The following is a 5,782-nucleotide window of genomic DNA, read 5'->3' as shown; positions in this document are numbered from 1 at the left end:
CAAGAACAAACCCTAATTTTCGGCGAATCCGCCGTAGCAACATTTGAAGGTACAACACTGTCCGATGTTCCATCGCTGCTGCTCCATCGGCCACCGCACCCAAGGCTTTATATTTTGTCGGTGGTCAGATTGAATTAATTTTCTTTCTTCTCTTTGCTATCTAAGGTTCTTCATAGTTCATGGCATTGGTTGTTTCTCTGTTTGGTTCGGCGATTAATTCCAGGTTCAGCGATTAACTCCCTTTCCCAAATCAGTTAGTTTTGGTTAGGGATTTGATTTGCTTTAAATCGCAATTCAATATTCGGTGCAAGAATTAATCGAAATGAAAAGAAAATAGTGTGGGTGAGAGAAATTTCGAGATTGAGCATCGTGTTTTCAGGGAATGGGGGAAGAGAATGGGATGTATTAAAAGTAGAGAGAGAAAGAAAATAGTGTAAATGAATAGCGTATTTAGTGGCTTAGGGCTAGGAGGTAACCAAAAATTAAATATTTTGCTATAAACCTTAAAAGGTATCTATAGAATACAATTTTTTTAAATGATATTTATTTAAAATAAATAAGGTGTTAACCTTTTGCTATAGGAGGTAAAAATTTTTATATATTGGGAAAATTAGAAGCCCACAGTATTTTTGTACTAAAACAATAACATTTAATATGCGCCTTTTACATAAAGTCTATCTTATTATTATTGTTTATTAGTGTGTTAGTTCTTACTTCAATTTATATTTTAATTATAATAAATTAATATGATTCCACTGCCACGTACTGCAATGCCACTTTATTAGTACTGTCACGCTCTTTTGCATCAAATCCAAATACTACAGACAAATATGTTAACAACAAATTCGATAAGATAATGAAATTTTCATGTCCTATCCAACCATCATTGCACAAGATAGTGAATCTCCTAAGAACTATAAAGTTTATGGTCCATTATCTATGACCCTATACTATAAGCTAAAATAAAATATTTAATCAATATGATAATAAGTGAATCAAATGTATACACATAATGTTTAGACATTTTTAAATATATACCAATATGTCCACTCTGTTGTCATGAAATTACATCCATCATTGTCCTTCACACTAAGCGGGCGTTTGTACATAAAAAATTTTGGGGAAAGGTGGGGGAAAAATTTAAGTGAAAATAATATTTAGAACTTAGAGTTGTATTTGGACATAAATATAAGTTGGAGTTTTTCTAAATTTTTATGAGTGATTTGAAGTTAAAAAAAAATTAAAATAGCTTTTTGGAGTTTTTTAAATTTTTAAAAATATTCTAAAATTCAACTTCAAGTGAAATTTGAAATTTTCATAGACAAACACGATTCTTAAAAAAAAAACGAAAATTTTGCCAAAAAAGTAAAAAATTTATTATGGCCAAGCGGGCCCTAAGATGACATTTGGTTGGTGTTTAATACATTGTCTGATTCTTAATTGCTCTTTTCGCATAATTAATATCTACCTAAATTACGCAATATTTTATATATTATTTTATGTATGCATAATTGAACATGAAATTATAATTAGAATATGAATATTAGTAATGCATAGATTCAATTTTTACGTGCACTATTATTAATACGTGATGGCCGCTAACTAATTTGAGCAGACTTGTAATTAAATTCAGGTTGTTACTTTGAATAATTAATTAATCACATGAAAACAAGAACATCCGTTCTTGGTGGGACTGAGAAAGACATGTCCAAAGCAAAACATTTACACCAAAATAGCACTTGATTCGTTGGACATGCCAAGAAAATAAAAAGCGTACTGTCATTATATGTTAAAATTAATAAACTCCTATAAATATATTATGTAGTCCTTCTTTTATTTTTTACAAGAATGAATATATAACACTAGTAATTCGTAATTTGCACGTAACTTCTTCTTTAATTAATCAAAGTTAATACCAAGGTGGATATATTACTGTCCCCCTAGAAAACTACTCAGAGGAGAAAACAAGGTCAAAGACATAAGCAGCCCCTTATTAAACTTTTACTTTGAAATTTCAATTGACCTTTTTCTTATTAGACATTCCAATAAATGTGTGTATCTATTAAACATAAAATAACCGTCAGTCAAGAAAAATGAAATGTGTAAGAGCCCGTTTGGACATTAGAAATTTTTTCATTTTTTTTCAAATAAAATTAGTTTTTTTTTTTAAATCAATGTTTGGCCATAAAATTTTTAATTTTTACTTGAAAATGAATTTTGAAATTTTTCGAAAATTTGAAAAACTCCAAAAACCCGTTTTTCAAAATTCACTCACAAAATTTCAAAAAATAACCCAAAATTATATTCATGTCCAAACACAACTCTAATTTTCAAATATCATTTTCGCTCGAAATTTTTTTTTCCACTTTTTTTGGAATTTTACAATTCTTATGTGGCCCACTAAGAAACCAAAAAATTATAGAAATCTGATACTTTTTGGGGTGGTCTTTAACTTTTGACCTCTGCTTGCTCCATGGATTTACTTAAAGATCAAAAGTTAAAAGTGTTGCTCATGGGACAAGCAAGGGACAATACTTGTTAAACTTGAAGTTCTACCCATAGGGCAAGCGTGGTAAAAAATTCAAGACCATCAATTATAACAATTTATATACTTCTTTAAGAGGCCGCTTATGACTTAGAGCCAGTTTGGATTGGTTTAAAAAAGTGATTTTTCAGTAGAAATAGGAGTAGCTTATAAGCCAAAAAGCAATAAATTGGGACTGCCTAACTTATTGTTTTTCGCTTATTTTAAACAGTTTTTAACTTATTTTAAGTATTTTTTGGCTTTGTCAAACACAGCAACAACAACAACAACAACAATAACAACAAAACCCAGTATATTTCCACTAGATGAGGTCTGAAGAGAATAGTCTATAAGCAGGCCTTACCCCTACCTAACTGACTTTGTCAAACACAAAAAAAAAAAATCATAAAGAACTTAAAAACTGATTTGACCATTTTAAAACCTCAAAAACAACTTTCTGATCTGTGAAAGGTACTTGGTTCACACAGGCAAGGCCCACTTTGTAGGAGCTGACTGTGACACCTGACAAGTACTTTGGCCCAATTCATGTGGGCCACTGTCCCAACCGAAAGTTAAGGGTGATTTGCAAAAATAGGATATTTTTGGTGTCATTCTTGATTCTACACTTCGTTTGTTTTATGGACAGAACTTCAAGTTTAATAAGTTTTGCCTTCGCTTGTCCCATGGGCAGTATTTTTAACTTTTGACCTTAAAGATATACTCAATAGAACAAGCAAGAGGCAAAAAAATCAAAATCATCCATTTTTATGGTCATTGAGTGTAATTTCCTGATAAGTTAAGTTATTCTAGGTTGTCTCCTGTAAAGAGATGGTACGTTCTAAACTTCTAATGTATTTAAACTAATGTACTCAGGTGTGTATCTAATTGTATATTTTTAAAAGATTTGACACAGGTACAATAGAACTTTTAGAGAGTCATTTTTAGGAAGGCAATACATAGTCATTTTTTAATAATTCAGATTACGTTGATTCGAGTTATGGAAGCAGTCCTTAATATTTGCATTAAGGTAAGTTGTCTACATCAGACCCCTTGAAATGCGTCCCTTACTCGAATCCTGCGTGAATACAGTATTTTTTATTCCTCGAGCTGCCATTTTTTTTAATTTATAAAAAAGATACGTTGGTTGTTCTTCCATAACTTCACGTGATTGGCCGATTGGGACATCAAAGAAATCAGTCTCTAATTTGATTTGTGAGTTGAATGTCGCACTTTGACAACTACTAGTTGTCACAACATTCTAACGTCTTCTAGAATATGAATAGTACTTATATATTCAAATTTATTTGTCACTGAATGTAGAACATTCATTTTAGCTCTGGATAAAGTTAGAAAAAAGAAAGAGATAATAAAGGTAGAAACCTTATTCAACATGTAGAATGCACTCATCAAGCTAAATTCAAAGAAAAGAAACCAAAAATTACTGGAGGAAAGAGGAAGCTGATGATTTTCTAGTTCTTTTTTTAAGGACCTAGACGAAAAAATATATTTCCTTTGGTTCATAATAAGTAACTTTTTTTTCTTTGGCATGCCCTTAAGAAAGTACTAACTTCTAGAGAGAAAAAGATATATTAACTAAATTACCCTTAAAAAAATTACATATTGTTACATTGACACATTGAGATATATAAATATATAAGGCCAAATTTTAAAAAAATAAAATTAATTTTTTTGATTAGGTAAAAGAATACTTATTTGGACGAAAATAAAAAAGCCAAAAGATCATTTATTATGGACCGGAAGGAGTATAAGATTGATTAATTATAATGGCAATGATTTCACTATCACATAATTTAATAATGATGACAAGAATTCAAACTCATATAATTCTTCAATTTTTGAATTTTATGTGATTTGTTTTCTCGATTAAAATGCGTACCTTTCGACTACTATTCCAGTATATTTTTTCACTACTAATCAAGCTATCATATTTTTAAGTTATTAGATTCTAAATTATTAAGTTAAATATTTAATAAATTTCTTAAGACAAATACTAACGTTTGAATCAAAAATTGCTTGGTGTGGCTAAACCCGTAATCTAAATTATGGCTCCACCTCTTATCCCAACTCCTTACATACATGGGCGATGCATTGACCATCCTTTGTTAGAAAATTATATTATGTATATAGATAAACTATTAGGTTTTAAAGGTATATAACATATATTGAACACCCTTTGTCGAAAATTTTTTTTACTTTTTTAAAAATTTGAACACTCTTGAAAACAAATTTGGCTTCGCCACTGCTTACATATGGTGGCACAAACTAAAACGAATATACTCTATATGGATAACAAGACAAAGTCTCAGATCTGAGATTTTGATTCAAAAGTGAGTTGAGAAGATATATATGTATGGAGAGATTTGCCAGGCTGGTTGCATCACTGGTCTGATTTATGGTTTGCTTAATTTTGTTGAAAGTTATATGAAGTTATGTCAGTGGTTTCATGTGTATTAAATAAGGTGGTTGTGCTTAGGTTTATATTATTCTCTTTATTATTACTTGATATAGACGTAAAGAGGAGTCAGTTGTACGTTGTAACAACTGCTCTGTCTATTTATCTGTCTGTCCCATTTCTTAGTCGAAGACATAAATGGAATATTGCGTCTGATCTAAGACACATGTATGAAAAATATCTCGTTTCGATTACAGAGGCGGACTTAGGATTTGAAGGTCGGGTATACTTATAGATTCAATCAAAATCTGTTTTATATATAGGGCGTCCACTACTAATATATCACTATTTTCTAAAGACATATACATGTATACATAGAATTTTTGCCGAACTTTACGAGTGCCCGTGACCCCTCTATATAGTTATAGCATAGGTTCGCCTCTGGTCACGAACAATTATAGATAAAAATGTAGTTATTTAAGTAACACCAAATGCCAATATTATATGCCGGACTTTATAGTTAAACTAAAAAATTCATTAAATATGTATATATATTTAATTGTGAATTCAGTGACTGAACTATGAATTCAGTGTGGATATAACAATTACTGAGGAGGACAATTTGGGAATAGATCACGACCTTTCTGTGATTTTTCAAGAAGCCAGGCCACATCAAGGAAAGATGCTAAAGTTGCATGGTTACCCTCAAGACTCAAGGTTCAATAAGGGAAAAAGGATTGCTGCTAATGTTCATGGAGGTCAAGGAGAAAGTGTGATTGAAGGTGAAGATGGAAATAGTGGATTTACATAAGAGCAAGACAGAACTATGCAGAGCCTCACTAAGG

Source organism: Nicotiana attenuata, chromosome 1 (assembly GCF_001879085.1).
Source record: "Nicotiana attenuata strain UT chromosome 1, NIATTr2, whole genome shotgun sequence".
NCBI classification, from domain to species: domain Eukaryota; kingdom Viridiplantae; phylum Streptophyta; class Magnoliopsida; order Solanales; family Solanaceae; genus Nicotiana; species Nicotiana attenuata.
The sequence above is the reverse complement of the archived record's forward strand: the minus strand, read 5'-3'. Positions refer to the sequence as shown.